We start from the raw sequence: 18175 nt of genomic DNA on the forward strand, positions 1-18175 counted from the left end.
ATGTGTAAGAGGCGTTATTTTCATCCAGCATTGTTGTCAGCAACAGAGTAATAGAATAATTTTTATTTTTGGTTTATGTCCAGAAGCCACATGCAGAAACATTAATTTATGTCCATCAAGAATTTTTCTCACTGTCAGCGTTATGTCTGAAAAACACTACAGTGAAATTAGAAGAAAAATAAGTCAGTCAACCGTTTTTCATTATGTCCTTGCTATGAGTGAAGCTGTGTGTGCTGCAGAACATTATGCACTGCTGTCACTGCAGATTCTTCGAGGCTCCCATCTGACCCAGAGCCTGCAGCTCTGGACTAAAGCTCACAGACCTTCGGAGGGCACAGAGACTGCCCAACAGTGTCTCATACACTAGTTCCTAAGAGGACTGTAATGACACTTTTTCTACCCTTCTACACTTTGAGGAGTTCAGAGCAGAGGAAGAGTGGATGAAAATGAGGGCATTTACTGCCTTTTCCAGATGTTTTGTTTTTAATCAAGTCACATAGAAGACAGGCAATAGGGAGAAATAAGAAAGGCTTTTTGCTTGTAGAGACCACAAAAATCTAAAGAAAAGCCTGGAAGAAACATTTGCATAAAACAAAGACAAGTTCAGGTAGGTTTGTGCAGGTGAAATAGCGCTATGGTGACATGCAGTAGCTCAGATAAAGGTGTCTTCCCAGATCACTTTAAAAGACAGACCTGCAGCAGGCCTTCCCATTGTCAAGAAAACACTTGCCTTACTTTGGTAGCGAATGTTCCATAGTTGGTACATTTTAAAGAAAAAAATTATTATGTGTGAAGACTGAATACTCAGTATGTTGGACAAAATATGTAATGAGCATCTCTTAGAAATTTTCATTATTTAAGAATGTCAGTATTACTGTCATAATCAATATCTCTTTATAGGTTATAAAATAGAGGCCTCTTGTACTTTTGGGACATCAGACTTCTTGGATTCCTATTATTAGAAGCCCAGTGAAGCATCAGATTCCAAAATATTTCTCTAACACAAAGGTAAATGTTGCTGGTTTAGGAATAAATCTTGGAGGGAAAATGTCATGTGTGAAAGCAGTTAAAGTATATTTTCTTCTAAACCCTGTAGATGCTTGAAGCTATTCAGATGTTATGTGATGATTTGTAAACTTTTCTAAGTTTTCTTAGAAAACTTTCTAAAGAGTTTTTAAGCAAATAACAAGTCTGTTGTGTGGATATGCACAAATGTTTGTTCTAGATAAATAGCGTCACTGAAGACCTGCCAAGTGGATTTCTGGATCTCCAAATAGTAACATTTCACCCATGCATGCCATAAGAAGTGTCACCCATTCACTGACTTTTACCATGAAGACAAAAAGAATTGAAGGGAAGGAAATACTGTGCTTTTCTGGGGCTTCTGGTTTCTGTGATTTATTCCAAAAAACTCCACAAGAATTTCCCTGGATAAAGTCAGACCAACAGGAGTTTTGCCGTTCTTCAATGGGATCAAACTTCTCACCAAACCACTGCCTGTAGTTCAATTATGTGGTGTCAGCAGCAGAAAAATAAAACAAAACAAACAGCCTTTTCTTTTACATATGACTTGCTGAATCTTTGCTTTTCTGTAAAAGAAGAGAAATATGCACACTTGAGCATCCAGCTGTTACTTTTGGCAAGCCTCCAGTATCACAGGTTATAGCATCCCAGGGTTACAAATTAACACCATCATACTGGGAAAGTGTTTTTTGTTTTGATTTGGTTTTGTTTTTTCATTCCAAGCTTCTGCAACTGTAGTGCAGCACTAAATTTTGTGTTTGTTCTCTTGTGGATGGCAGGACTGACCTTCAACCAAATATTTAAGCTGCACAGAGCCTGATGTGCACCACGCTGCATGATTCAATGGGAAGGAAGCATACCTCTATAGGAGGTCATCAAGAATCAAAGATAAAGCAGCACTCTGAAAGGAACAACAGCAGGACATTACTCAAAATATTATCATAGAAAGAAAACTGTTTTCTTAAAGGGCAGCACTCTCCTTTGCTGTATATTTGCATTGCAACACTTTTAGAATGTGTGTGGTTTACAATAGGATGTCATGGCACTTGGATAAAATGCCATGCACAAGAAGAGTTCTTATAATCTATTGTATGTTTTTAGGACCTGCCTGAATACCTGCCTGCCACAGTGAAGAATACAAGCAGTTTAAAGAGAAAAAGTTCTCCAGCATCCTCACCTAAACAAAAAGTATCCCTTCAAAGAGATGGACACAGATAAGTATGAGAAGTATTTGTTGCAACTTGGACTACAGATGTTGTATAGAATGGATGTGGTAACAGCACATTACAGAAAATACTTATTTTCAGCCTCTTTTTCATGAGAATGTATACTAGAAGGGAGCATTTAGGCTCTTGTTTGTAAAGGTCAGCAGCAACATTTTAAAAGAAAGATACAAGGCCTGTATTTTTCTGTAAAACTTTGTGATTTATGGTAGAATAGCAACGCTTTTACTAAGTTCCATTCAGTCTCCCTGAATTCCTCAAGTCCTACTTGAGCAAGTATATAAGTTAAATAATGTATTTCATAACAAACATCTAGCATGTGTTCATCTTCCTTTCGTGCTTCTCATGCAATTATACGCAACTCGAGATACATGTAGTCTGCCTTTGCTACATCAAAGTCTTCTGCTTTAATATTGCAGCAGTTACTTCAGATAAATACCAATATTTTTGAACAAAGACATGAGTGACAAAGAGGACGGTAGAATTGACACAGCAGCACAACCTTCCTCATGGTCAGTGACCGGGCACACTCCCTCTGGCTCTGCATTAGCACAAGTCCATGTGCCTAGGAAAGTAGCTGGTGGGCAGGATAATTACGCCTGTTTTAATTAGATCTTTAGGCAACTGTCAATTCCAGAAGTCTGCTCCCTTGAATGTAAGGGAATATGTTTCTTTTCCCTATAGTTAATGATCCTATATAGTACTATATTTGTTTCTATATTGTTCTATATTTGTTATAGTTCTATACCTGTTAAATGTTCTAAGGACTTTAGAGGTAACAACGTTATGTTGTGTATTACTTTTTTTTTTTTTGGTGAAGCTACACAGATCTCTCATATATGCTTACATACACATAAATATTTATACACGTATGCACATACTCATACAGAAGTGAAACCAAATTTATAATATATTTTAAGTGTAGATAATGCTATTAATATTAAAAATTTCATAAAATTTCTAAAATAGTACATTTTGATAGTCATACACACACTGTACATTACACTGTGTATACACATTTGGATACACAACAACATTGCAGTGTTTTTTAAATAAGAGTTGCATGTTCTATGATTATAGCACTCAAATATATAACATTAAGACTATTTGAAAGCAAAGGAATATTACAAGATATACATGATGAGAATAAAGATTACATAAAACTAGCCTTCTAAGTAAGTAACAGACATGGCACTGGCAAATGTCAAAACAAATAATGATTATCATGTGTAAATTCATATCTAAATGATATTGTAGAGTAGCTATGCCATGAACCTTGTACTTTGGCTGAATATTATGTAACCTCTCCTGCAAGCTTTGCCCAATTTGTTTGCACTGCTCTAGGTTTTAATGTTTAATACGAGTAAACCAACTTTAAATGATGTAATGTGCATAGTTGCAGCTATAATAGCTGTCTAGTTCAAAGAAAAAGAAAAAAAAAAGTCTTGTCTCTTGAAGACAAACACTTTTCAACTTCAAAATTTAGCTAAAAATACATGAGATGAACATTTAATCTTCTGTCAAAGTGCTATAACATTACAAATGTAGCCATAGTAGTTGTATTGGAATGAACCTACTGACTGAAGCAACAATCTGTCACTTCTGTATCTCATCTCTGATGGTGGCCACTCATAGGCAAAGTATATAGAAATTAAAACTAGAGTAGAGGCATGATCCTTTAATACTTCAGGTTTTTTTAACAATCAATAATTTATGTTTTATTACATTATTTTCTCCCCATCATATACACTAGCCTTTGATGGTTTTTCTTTCATCACTTGTTTACTCATTTCTTAACCCATTTTGACTGCTGCAAAACACCAGAGCAAGGTTACATAACTTTATTATTGCTTTTTTTTTTTTTTTTTTTTTTAATCTGTGGCTGTCTAAGTGTGTGCCATCTAATTCAGGCATTTTGATTGGAAAAAGTGGATAGAATTTTCACTTCATTCAGAGCCTTCATATACTTATAGCTCTCTAGCATATTCTTTCTGAGCCTTCCCTGTTTCAAGATGAGTAATATATAACTACCTACAGCTTCTTATATAGAAACCACTCTGTGGTAAACCTCATCACCCTTTTCTCTATATATCTTCTCTATTTTTTTGGTGTTTTTGTTTTGTTTTGTTTTGTTTGGAAGTGGGAATTCAAGTCTGTATTACAGAATTTATCAATTTTCTTTGCATGGTGTTGCAGAACAACCAAGGTATCTGTAGGAAGATGAAATTCCACCAATGATCTTCATTTCTTCCTGTAGTAAAGCTGATTTAAAGGATAACTACATACTTAATGTGTTGGCAATTTCACATTGAAATATTTATCAAATATCACCTGATCTGTGTGATTTATTAGTATTCAATTTATCTGTTTTTGGAAATGATCTATTAGTGTCTCTAAATTAAATGATTCTATGGACTTCTGTCCTATAAAGAAAGGCTAAGATTTCCTTAGGCTTTTCTGCTATGAACTTTAAAAATGTTTAAATTTGCTGTGATGGTTTTCTCTTCCTGCAGCATCCCTTTTTATACCTATAGTATCTGTGGATATTTTTATACCTACAGAATCTTTCAAGGGATTGCAAGGCCATACAGCTCTTTGGTAGATGCCATGCTTACAATAAGTCTGTAAAATCAGTTACAGCTTTGGGGTCTTTACTATTCCTCGTATCCTTATCTTGCTTTGGTAATGGTTTCATATTTATGTTATGAAAGGTAATACATTTCATGGTCATGATATAATACTGACTTCCATGTCCTTAATGTATTTTTGCTGTGAGAGCTTCCTGTTTCATTTAATTGTGATACATCCTATGAATAAAATGGCCCTTTTTTTAGAGGGGGACTTCTAGATGTACTTTTGCTATGATGTTATTTTTGTTATGATTGGCTAGTGTGGTGTCTTTAGATTATTTAGATTATTTGTGTGCTCTATTTCAACCTTTCTGCTGCTCTTTGTATCCCTCCTCCTCCCCCCCCCCCCCCCCCCCCTCAGTTTTTGTGTTTGTATATCCCACTTTGGGATATAAACATTTTGTCTTTGTGTTTTTATGTCCCATGGCTAATTGAAGGTAAGCAATAATATTAATGTTGAATATCTTTTCTTCTCTAAGGATATAGGTCAGTTACGAAGACAGTATTTGATTGTGGTATTCTGAACCAAGTCCTGTCCTTGTTCAGAACTAAATTAGTTTTGTGTGTGTGTTGTGTTTTTTTCTTTCTTTTTTTTTTTTTTTTCTGTTGTTGTGAGTTCTGCAATGAGTTGCTTCAAAAAGCAGTCATATATGGTATCAAAAACTTATACTTTACATTATATACCATATGAGATTTACCCACTGTGGCCTACCTTCTCATTTGTGGCTTAATGGACTACTCTTGGAACAAGATATCCATGAATCAGTTTAATTGAACTTTTCTTCTGACCTGAAAATAGATCAAACAAACTTCTGATCTTATTTATGCATATACTGTGAATTGTATTTACTATTAAAATGGATCTCAGAGTTACTTTGAGAAACTTAATTTCAAAAGGGTGCCCCACTGAAGGTAATGTTACTGCATAACATGTGCGCACCATAATACCCCCAAAGAATACAAGCAGGCTGGGTCCGCCTAGTGAAGTTGTCTCTTTACAGTCCCTTTATGTACCCGTCAGCCTTAGTCATTAATGACTACTCAAGTGTTTACAGTGAATTATAAAGAATTTACAGGATTATTGTGAAAGAGAAAAAAACAAACACACACACACAAAAACAGGTTCTGTCCTCAGAAATGCTGACAATCTCTTAATATATAATATAGAAAGACCAGTATCAGTGCTTTATGATCTGTATCAAAGAAAGATTTTGATGTCGCTGATATTTTAGTACAGCTACATAACAAGAAACAGTCAAAAGAATAAAACTGCATGGCTGAGATTCAAATATGCTCATAAAGCACAGTGTTTGGATGCTCGGTGAGCTTTGTAGCCCCAATAACTCTCACTTGTGTCACATCAGAAGCCTCAGGCACTCTTGTCCTAACATGGCATCTTGTTAGCAAGCAAAAGACTCCAGCAGCAACAAAAGCTTAGGGCATCTCTGCCTAACTGCCCGTGAACTCCAGTTTCCCCAGAATTCTGCCTAACAGGAGACTTGGTTACTAATTTAATTTGTAGAAGAACAAAATTCTGGCAAATTAAAAGCAGCAAACACTCAAGTGATTTGATGCAAAGCAGAATAAATTAATAACTGCTTTAAATGAATCATATTCTATTAATTTCACATAACAGCAAAAGTTGGATTTTTATTTTTTTTTCTATTTTGAGTGAAGTTGCATTTGAAAATATCCATTATTGGAGCCATTGATAGCAAAGACAGTTTATAGACAAGACTTTATTACATAATCCTTTTGATTCAAAAGTTGCCATTTAAGCAGTATAATAGATGTCAGGGGACGATCAAGTCATCATTGCCTTATTCAAAAATTGCTTCAGAATTCACAAGATAAATTAATTTAGAAAACAGTAGTAAGATTTTCATGCTTAGCATTGTTGCCACACAATTATGAAGAATGAGAAATACTTCTCACAGGTGTGCCTTGTAGTGAAATAATTGCTCAAACACATATCACATAAGATGGGCACACTCAAAAAGTATATTTTGCCATTCTGTTACCATTGCCCATTTACAAGGTGTTGTAACAAGTCCTACCTTCAGTAAAAGAAATTAAACAGGTGAAAAACTGAAAAGAGTTGAGTCTGTTCTAAATTTCAGACATACAGAAGAATTTGAATCTCCAAAATGTCTTGACCTATTTTGCAGGATCAGAGCTAAGGCAAAGTTTCTCAACAATTCTCAAAATAGCTATGTTCCCTACAAATACAAAAATACAGAAGAAATTAGGACTTCCTACTAGCTGATAGAATGCTAGATATCTAATGCTAGATAGAATGAAACTGTTCTCTTAGCATTGGCATACCGTACTCTTATTAATTCTTCATACATTTATTCTCCACCATTTTACAGTTTTTCTTCATGATCTCTGCCACCCTTCTATAAACTAAATAAAACTGATTTGTCAGTTTTTCGCATAGATATCTCTACTTTTGGTGCTCAGCATCCTTCATTCTTTCTTTCCCTCTCCCCTCCTAAAAACCTTTCTTTATGTTAAAGCTGTGCTAAAGTTTATTCCTCTCCTGACTTTGCACACAGTTTCTGTATTAATTTTTACTCACCTTAACAGTGCCACTATAATCTACTGCTTAATTTACATTAATAATCCCAATGACTTCATCTAGTTCCTTTTGCAGGACTGAATGCCAAATATGCATCTTTAATCACATGCCTGATGAGTCCATTTGGCATTCAGTGCTGCAAAAGGAATGGGATGAAGTCATTGGGATTATTAATGTAAGATAAATATGTAAGTATTTTCTGGACCAAAAGTTAGTTGCACTGTTCCTCATAGTCAATGAAGATAACTAAAGTTAATTGTGAGTATTATATAATTTCTAACAGCCACGTAAGCAAAACACAAGTTTTCTCCTTGGAAGCTGTTAGCTGTTTAAGTGTTCTGGTTTTTTTTGTTTTGTTTTGTTTTTTTCCTAAAATACAAAAGCAACTACAGAGTTGCATGCTATTAATAACACTTTAGAAGTGTAACTTCTACTTCATACTTGTGTGAAAAATATTGAGACGTATAGTGACATTTTCTTGTCATTGAGGATGTTTAACTGGTAGAAACACTGATGTACTTTCTATGTACTTTAATTACGAAAATATGCACCTACTACCTAGAAATAAGTAGTGGGTTTTCTGCAGAAGGACTTGAGCACTGGAGTCTCACAGGACTCTGTATTAACACATGTTATTTAATTTGCTCTTAAATAACCTGGAAAGAGAGGTGAATAAGTAAGAGGAAAAGGGTTGCTAATAAAACAAAATTACGAGAGTACAGTAAAGAAAAGGACCAACTGTGAGTAATTATAAAAGGACAAAAAAATCCACATTGACTGCATGATAACATGGCTGATGAAATTAATGGTATGTAATGTAAAGTAATAGGAAGAAAATATTTGAACTTTATGTATGCAATGATGAGTTCTGAGCTGACTATTATTAGTCAGGAATGAGATTACAGGAATGCTACAGATAAAGCTATCCACATTACAGTAATTGCATTCTAAGAAAGCAGCATTTAAATTAAAAAGAGCAGAGAAACAAACAGGAAAAGTCATTCTGATGCTCTCTGAAACTATGGGATCCCATTGTTTTGAAAAATTAAATGTCCCTCAAAAGAGAGACAATATAATTTCCAATTCACTCACAGGTCTGTGGGGCACAGAGTAGCCACAGAATGATCCTCCAGTCCCTTGGTGTCAGACAACCAGCATGAGTCCTACTGCTTGTGTATCATTTTCTGCCTCAGTTCTTCTCCAGCTCCTTAAAGGTCATTTAGTTCATTGGTGAAGATTTTCTAAGGTCCCTACGACAGGCAATCACAATATGATAAAGAGTCCTTATGAATGATGTAGGTATAACAGTGTTTAGTAAGTGATACATTGCAACCTCTCAGCCATCTTTTTCTGCTTTTATTTTCTGTGCTTTTAAGTGCTACCCCAGATGACAGTGGAACTAGTCTGACACTTGCTCAGCAGCAGTTAACAACAGGCTTAAAAAAGCTTTTATAGCACTGTTTATATCTAGCTGCAACAACATTCAGATTTTTCATGTAAATTGGAACTCTTCTTTTTTTTTCTTCCCTTTCTTCTTGAACTCATATTCAAATAGTTAAGCTGAATATTTTTTTCATTCTTGATGTAGAAATATTTTTGAGGTCTGGAAAGGTCAAACAGCTCACAGTGTGTACTATTTTTACAGGTTAATTGGCACTAAAAGAAATGATCATCAAGCTTGGAATGTCATAACAGGGATGTCCTAAGACTGTGAAGAACCTGTCCAAGGGAAGGAGCTAGGTAAGTGACAAAGGAGAAATATATTTCCTATCCTCAGCCATTTGTGCCTTTCCTAAGCAAAAAAAGAGAGACAAGAAAGTAGTTCTCATAATTCAGAAGTTCTCTGCAGTATGAACCACTAGAGCATTAAAAACCACAGTGAAGATCCTTAGGGTAACAGGAGATAATCAAAGGAACTAATTTACTCAGGCCAACTAAGGTATCACTTAGTAACCAACAGTTTCCTCCTTCACTTGTGAAATGCACTGTTTCAATATACCATGCTTTAGTTTTAAAAATCTGGTGTTTGATTATTTCTGCTGCTAGGCTGAAGCTGATGGGAAAATTATGTTTTTATTTGTGAGCTAAAATGAATTAGTTTGATCGTAAAGTGGGGTGTGCTCTGGAGATGTAGGAGATGGGCATGGATCATTTAATGCCATTGCCTGAGCTCTAGTGCCAGTAAGATGGTAGTCTTACTGGCCCTAGGGCTGAGTAGCCATGGGATCAGGAGCAATGGGATTTTCAGATATGGCTAATCCTATTTACTTTTGTTACAATACAAGAACAAAGCAGTAATATTTGATGGATTCTAATCCTCAATATATTTGTCTTGATAATCATTATCCACCAGAGGGAGCTGCCCTAGAAATATTAAAAATGGTTTTCTATTGGGAGTTTTGTCTTCAGGATTGAATTCTTCCTCACTTGAGCCTACAAGAGTAGGACTGGAAAGCCTGTGTTTTGGAAGCATGCTCACTGACATAAAATATCAATCTTAATGCATGCAGTATGCCTTTTTTATAACCATATGTCATGCTTTTATCCTTTTTACAAACAACTTTCAATCCTGGGGTTCATGAGAAAAACTAATGTGCACTGCTCTGTGCCAGTCTGAGGGCATGATTATTAAGAAACGATATTAATGGAAATGACCTCTGTCAGTAAAATGGACTAAGCTCACTTCTGAAACCTATCTGGTCTTTACCAGTTCTATATTTCAGATGCTCCCTTAGGTACAAAAGTGCACTGACACATTAAGTTATAGAATTAAGGGAATGTGAATTCCACCTCTAAAGTATTCCTATAATGTAAAGTAAATACAGAAGTTCAAACTTGTTCAAAATTAGTTAACAAGTGACTTCTGAGCCCTAAATATTTTCTTTTCTAAAAACTAGTTCAGACTGTATAAAAGCAGTTGGATCTTTCAGCATCAGACTAATATGATCTGTTATTTTACTTGTGTGGTATCTGTTTCAAAAAACAACAACAACAACAACAACAACAACAAAACATTAAAATTAGTTATAGTTAAATATTTTTCATAAGAATAATCCTATCAATCCTGAAAATTAGATATACGTATCATACATTATAGCTGTTCACATCTTCACCAAATATTCCCAAATCAACTCTTTTAACAGCAAATTAATAGCAATGTAGGCCAATTCTTCAGTTTCTAAATTCCAGCTGTTTGTCTCAGTCATCATTTGGACTTTTTTTTCTAAACAGTTTAGCTACTTTTGCCATTGAAAGCAAATACAATTGTATGTAAGGTAATATAACTTTTTACTTCCTACTTTCAGTGGACTACATATACAGCAAACCGGAGTGAAAATGAAAATCTATTTTAATTTAAAATTGTACACCAAAAAGAAAGTAACTGGATGCATTGTACTCTATCTAGTTTATTTGTTTCAAACAACATTCTCACAAAAAATGTAATTACTTATCTCTATAGCATTCTGAGAAGGGAGAGAAACAAAAACACTTGGAGAGTACCTTAATAGCCAGGGACTACTTTTTCTTTCTTTCTTTCTTTCTTTCTTTCTTTCTTTCTTTCTTTCTTTCTTTCTTTCTTTCTTTCTTTCTTTCTTTCTTTCTTTCTTTCTTTCTTTCTTTCTTTCTTTCTTTCTTTCTTTCTTTCCTTCCTTCCTTCCTTCCTTCCTTCCTTCCTTCCTTCCTTCCTTCCTTCCTTCCTTCCTTCCTTCCTTCCTTCCTTCCTTCCTTCCTTCCTTCCTTCCTTCCTTCCTTCCTTCCTTCTTTCTTTCTTTCTTTTTCTTTCTGAAATTCTGAAATTCTGAAGCTGTAGCACCTTTATTTTCAGAGGCTGTAGAAGTTGGTAATACACCCTACGTGTTTGGATGCTTTGTTATCTACAGAAAATCAATATATTTTTGCAAGCAACTGCTCAGTCTGATCAATTGTTCTTCAATATTCTGCTCCTAAGTCTGTGGATGTGTTTTTAATCTCCTGATCTCAAGTTCAAGACAGATTTCTGAATCAACTGGCAAGCTGCATCTTTTTGAAAAGCTACAGGGGGCTGAAGCAAGATGCATGTACAGGTTCCAATGAGCTTAAATCTCAGTGATCAGCAGCATGCCTGGGGCTGTGGTGAAAAATTAAGGTGGATTCACTGCCTTAGAAGCCAATAAAGACAAGTTTGCTATATGCTACAGCTACTGGCAAGGGAGAGCATCCCTTCAGCACCTGCTGTATTTCAGGCTCCATTGAGCTGCTTCTGGGCAACTTATCTGATAGCCCTGAAGGAGAGTTTAAATTTGAGTGAATTCCAAAGAAAAATCAAACAAACGTTTCATGCCTTGAAGCACTAGAGAGAAAGAAATGTTATATGTTGCATAAAGCAGTAGCTAATATACATTTGTAGATGTTTTACATAATTTTATAGGTTAGTCTTTTGTTTAACTTTGAAAAGGGATGCCAGTAAGCCTGAGTAGAGCCTTTGGAGTAGATAGAGGCACTTTAGGTAGAGTGTGATGGAGTTTGTCCTATGAGTACCCTTCCTAGGAGTCCCTTTTTGGGTCTGGATGCCATTGTTAACATAGACATTTATGAGTGATAAAAGAGTGTTATTATTATTTGTAGTACTGTTATAATCTCCACTTTAACTCTCTTTTGTACCTTGATTCATTGTGTATAAATTCTTTGTACGGCTTCCATATTTGGAAAGACCATCAAAACTTGTGCTTTGAAGTTCAAAATATATTAAAGTACTTTAGCACAGGTGAGCTATTAGATCTGCCATCATTACGCCCTTCTTAAGTTGGGACTGGTTGTCCCAGCGTCACACCAGATAATCGGTGAAGTATTTCATTGCTGCCTTAGGCTTTGTACAGAAATTATCCTTTAATTTAATTTCAGTACTATCAGCTCATAAAATGGTAATTTTACAGACAGCAATTTCATGTTTTAGACATGAATTGTGATGTTTTTATATTACTTGGTTTCCTGTCTTTTTCTACATTCAAAAGCATAGAGAAAACTTCATAAAAATAAATAGAATTTTTTTTTCATTCTGCCTGAACTAACTGTAAGGGCTGCTGAGGCACCTAGTGCAGAAAGATATGTAAGGAAAAGGAAACTTCATTTTCCAATTAATTTATTTTTCATAGAGACACCTTTTCCTTGAGTGTGGTTAAAGCTGAATTTAGAAGTAAAGAAGTATTGCAAGAATCTAAAAACCTCTGGAAAGAAGCTTTCCAGTAACTATGGAGGAAATGAAGAGACACTGAAAGCACTGAAATATTAAAAGATGTGAAGTTATTTTCTTTTCTTAGCACAGAGAAAAGCTGTAGGTGTTTCAGAGAGGTATAAAGGCTTGACTGGAAAGGAACATCTTCAGACGGAGGTTGTCCAGTCAATATATTCTCCAAGGGAAATTACAAAGTGATTAACAACATGAAGCAGACCCAGGGCATGCAGCCAGGGATTTATCTCCTCTAGTAAGCAAAACATGAGAAGCAACTACTGCAATGGTATTATTCAAAGTTTCACTGAACGCATGTGCTATTGGAGCATTTAGTCTGACCTCTATAGTTACAGATCCTTATGTTTTCCCAAGATACCATGTAGGGAATCCAAAAATATTCCTGGATAAAGCATGTCTTCCAGAAAAGCATCAGGTGAGTCCCCTCATCCTATTAGTAACATATTGCAGCAGTTAATTACATCCATTGTTGACAATTCATGCATTTTCTCATTTGAGTTTGTGTGATTTTAGACTTTCTGTGTCTCTTTCTTAAACCTTTCTTTTTGAAGTGTCATGCAGGGTGTTTTCTCCCTGTGAAAGTACTTAGACATTACTTGAATTACTGCTACAGCTGGTGGTGGCAGAAGAAAAAAAAAAAAAAAAAAAAGTAGCTTGTAAGGTTGTAAGGTTTGTCACCATAAGGAGTTACTTTGCTCTGTCTGTCAGAAAATGTATCTAATTACCACCAACATGTCTGATCCTGTAATACTTAAAGCTTCCAACTTTCTATAAGCCTATTCCAACTTGCATTTTCAACAATGCCTTTAACATCATCATATAAAAGTATGATAAAAATATATAACCCATATAAAGATATGGGATATATCCCATAAGTTTTATGTTAATATTGATATATTTTCTATTTCCCTCTTGCAGTTTTGTTATTACTGTTAGGTACTGTACTCACATTGCCCAGGATATACTTTCAGATATGTTGATAATGGAACCTTATGTTGATAATGGAACCGTTTATCTGATGATTCTTGCTCTGTCACAGCTACCTTATTTTTAAAGAATTTTCAAATATCTTTTGAAATCTTTCTCTTTAAACATTGTTTTCTAACCTGTTTTACTTAGATTTTCAGTAAAATCACTCTCTTGGAAAATTATGTATTATTGTAATTCTTAATAGTTGGGACTGTGCTCTTTTACTTTATGTAAAAATGGACAGGCTGCATTTTTGCTGTTGCTCTGTAAGCTCCAAAACAATATTCAGTTCCGTTATTGATTAATCTTTATTCAACATAATGATGTACAAATTAAATTAGAATTGCATTTAAAAGCAGTGCATTTGAGCCCCAAAGTTATCTACTGCATTTAGCATTGCTATTATTCTACAATTTGGTATCTTGTATATGCTAATCAAATTGTATTTCCCAAAACACAGGTTTTCTTTATGCAAGCTAGATACTTAAGAATTACCTTGTCCTGGTAATTTTTTTTAAGTACATGTTTGAGCTTTCTTAATTACCAGAGTTTTCTAAATATGTTTTTATTTAATAATTACTGTGATTTGCATACATTAAGGTTCTGGTTACCAGTACTTGATTTAGTTACAGAAGTTTATAGCAAAGACTGACTCCCTCCCATCTTGACCTTTATCTCCCTGGTGACTTTTTATCATTGCAATAATCTGACTTGTTCTGCTGGGTTTCAGGCAATGCTTTTGCTCTTCATGAATCATAACAATTCTTTTCCTTAGCAAAATAACTGGCAGTGGTTATATAAGTGGTACAGTAGAACTCCTCTCTATTCCTTGTCAGCTCCGCTGAACCTGTTTGCAATCTGCTGAGTAGGAGTTTGCATGACAGTTGTCATCTCAGCACCCTTGTCTCCCTGTTGCTAATGCAACAGCCTCCTTGATGTCCAGCTAGTCTCTGAGATCATTAGCTCATTATTATCATCACTGGAGAAGCAGCCTGTTCTCCTTGTCAAGCCTCCTCCCTTATGGAAATGTGCGCTGTTTTGCAAAAACAAATCTTTCACTTTGCACCAGCCAGGCAAATAGCAGTATGGCTGCAGCGCTTTCAGTAACAAATTATGCTGCAAGAATAGCTCTATAACTTCGTTAGTACCCGGAAATCTTCTGTTACTGAAGTTGGTCTCTGACAGCTATGTGTGTCATTAGAGGCAGCTTGTAATTGTATAATTCCATGCAATTTACAGATGCATTTTTACTTCTACTCCAGGCAGGTAATGCCCCCACTTAAGCTGTAGTATGCTTCCAGCTCTTTTTCTCCTGTCTGTGATTTACTGTGTAAGCAGATACATCTCTTAACTGAAGAGCTTACAAATTAGAAAGGTATATTTTAGTTTAAACAGTACTTCTCAGGATTGATTCTTACTTCAGAGTTTACTTAACCTCTAACACTAAGACGAGTGGAAATTCACTACTAACTCTCAATATATATTTCAATAGCTAGTTTTCCCTCATGGTTAAATGAATGATTCAAATGAATGGAGGTGAATTGACTATTACAGGCCAACAGCTATGTATGAAAATTTCCTCTGTTAATATTCTCTATCTAACTCCGAACAAAACCCTACAAAAATGAGTACAGGATGAGCATGGCAGCTGGAGATAGAACCTAAAACATGATAGACCCTGTAATTACTAATCTACTGAATGGCTCTCATACCTACAAATGAAAGTCTAACACGTTTTTGTAGCTCATTTGCCTTTATAAGCATTTTTAAGGGTACAGCCTTGAAAAATGTATTTCCAGAAATTTGCAGAAGTTACATTCTATTACTGATCCTATATGAAGAAGAAACGTTGTTCCTGGTGTGTTAGTTACCAGAGAAGACACCCTACAGCCTGGCAAGATGATGATATTTCTGTACATCAGCCAGGTGAAACTCAAGCAATACACAAAGAGACTTCTCAAGTAGTAACTGGGCTCCCCACCTCAAAGAGCGTTGCTCTTTGCTTGCTTTAGGACAAAAAACAACCCACCTTAACTAGATGTAAGTTCTTCTGATAGCAGGATTTCTAGAAGGTTTCAAACCAAAAGTTTAGAAACCATTAAAATTGTACAGCCACACGTGACAACAAGAAGCCCTCTCACTCAGATATATATCTATTAATTGGTTTAGGAGACTGTCATCCCATGCCTGTATCAAATAAGCTGGGCAGTCCGTGACACTCAGTGGTTCATACAGAGAGGTAACGTGGCCTCTGAATTCTTGTTTCCACAAATTCACAAGCAAAGTAGTAAACTGGTAGCTTTTACATTTGGGTAGCCCTTGCATGCCAAGAAGAGATGCATTAGGAAGCACCCCTTCTTCTGAGAATTAATCTAGCCTGACAGAACATAGGCAGCAGCACTGAGCATCACTCACAACTTCAGTTTGATGCTTCTTTGTTGTTTTCTAAATGAAACAGCAGAACACAGCTGGCACAAAATATCCTAGAATTTTTCTTATTCTACATCATTATTTTATTCATGTTACTGTCATGTATATGTAAGCATTAACATTTATATTCCTTAAACAAAATAGAATTTTGAAGAGGATAATAGCTTTCAGTTTTGGAAATGAATGTAAGGCTTCGCTGAAAACTGATATATAGTGTTTTGAATTATAAAATGTGCTTTTGAACAGGGAAGAGAACAGTTTGCTTTATGAAGCTAACTCTATAGTGATCCTTTAACAAAGTTCTGTTTTATACACTTAAACCATAGAATCATTTAGGTTCATCTAAGATGCTTTATACTGAATGTTATTTTTTAATGCCATATAAAAGTATTTGTCTAAAATCAAAGATGCTGATTTTTCCCAGAACACTTGATTGGAGCCTGAAATCTTTGTGGTATGGCTTTGTTTTTATGTTTTCCATTCTGAAACGAGAGTTTTCCCCTTGCTGTAATATACCTATGATACATTCAACAGTAATGAAACTTAATGACTGGTACTCTACATAAACAACAAGCTGTTTCAGATAATGAAACCGACTTTTTGAAACACTTCTTCAATTGCAGATAGGTCTAAGAAATCACTGCTTTGAAGGGTATGCTGGAAGAAAGTATTCCTTTAGGAAGCTGCATGCTTTCACACTTACATATGTTTCTGATTCTTTCAGCAATAAGTGTAAAGCTTGTGCTTTTGGCTCCACCGTGGAGCTACCAATTGTAACTGCAACTGCACAGTTGACATCATGCGACTTGAATCCTATTTAAAACTTAAATGTCTTCATATTACTATCTCTAGCCTGCTGATTTGTTCCATAACTTCAGAGAGTCACGAGACATTTTCAAAGCATATGGTGTTCTATCATGAAATAGTTAGGAAGAGCAGACGGATTGCTAAACTATCAAAAGAAATAATTATAAGTTACTTCATTTTGGAAATTTTATTTAGAAATACAAATAGGATTAAAACTTTTCTTTTAAATTCTCAGATAAGCATCCATTTTCTTACTTTGCTATCCATCAAGCAAATTCTTACTCTTTCTGAACTTTCTGAAGTTCTTTAACATCCTCATCAATTTGTTATGCTTATGAACTTCTGGTACTCATATAAATGTGCTTTCTACCTAAACCATCTTAGGTATGTATCTCAAAACTGGTCTGCTTTCGTGGAGCTTTTGGATGTTGTTGTCACCTTGAAAACTTGTATAGTATATGTTTCACGTTTCATATTCTGCCATGTCTACATTAGCTTTGGCTTTTAAATTCTACTACTGTCTTTCACAAAGGGATTTTTTTTTTTTACACGCCCTTAAGAAAAAAAAACAAAATCAAAAAAATAAGCTCAGTGCAGTTTGAAATATAACAAGATGATCACACATACTGGAATGTCACATAATATTCATCTCCTAGTATTCCATCAAATAAGGATGTAGCACAGTTCATGTTAGATTCATTATGTTTTAGACACAAGTACTTGGAATGATGGTTATTACTTTTAGGATATGCTTTGTGTGCATTAGGAAGAGTCATCAATCCTTCTGTCTGATGCAGATTTCTGTGTGTGGACTAATTTGGAAGGGTGACTAACCAAGCCTGTCCAGGGTCATCATATTTTGTAATAGATTTTTCTGTTCCAAAATATTGGCAACTCATTCCTGAGTCACTTTATGTATTTTCAGTTTTCAGAGTTCTAAGTATCCTGTGACCATGCCATATTAATAAATAAAATAAATGTGTGTGATGTTGAATTCTTACTTCAGGCACCCTCTTAATAAAGGAGGATCTCTGATGCATGATTTTCAGAAACTTATTGACATCTAAAATTCTGTTGAACTTCTTTGGAAGTTTGGCCATGAAGAACGGCATTCCAGCCAGGAAAAAAAAAAAAAAAAAAAAAGGCATTCAAGACCTTTATTAACCCAGGAGCTTTCTAGGGTGGATTTTCCCCAATCATATGTAGAATTTTCATACGTTTGAATTTATTGTGATATGTACTGAGGAACTTTTACATTTTTCAGCCTATCATCAATGCTCTTATA

At 35.1% G+C, this 18175-nt stretch overlaps 1 protein-coding gene across 1 annotated transcript in view; it reads left to right on the plus strand.

Annotated features, from left to right (window-relative positions):
• Nucleotides 1–9181: 9181 nt before the first annotated feature.
• Nucleotides 9182–18175, plus strand: part of GALNTL6 (polypeptide N-acetylgalactosaminyltransferase like 6) — a 528873-nt gene continuing 519879 nt past the window's right edge. Inside the window, exon 1 of the mRNA XM_084518899.1 lies at nucleotides 9182–9197. The gene's annotated coding sequence lies outside the window, so the exon portion shown is untranslated. The remainder of the gene's footprint in view (nucleotides 9198–18175) is intronic.

This window comes from Aythya ferina (assembly GCF_964211825.1).
Source record: "Aythya ferina genome assembly, chromosome: 4".
NCBI lineage: Eukaryota > Metazoa > Chordata > Aves > Anseriformes > Anatidae > Aythya > Aythya ferina.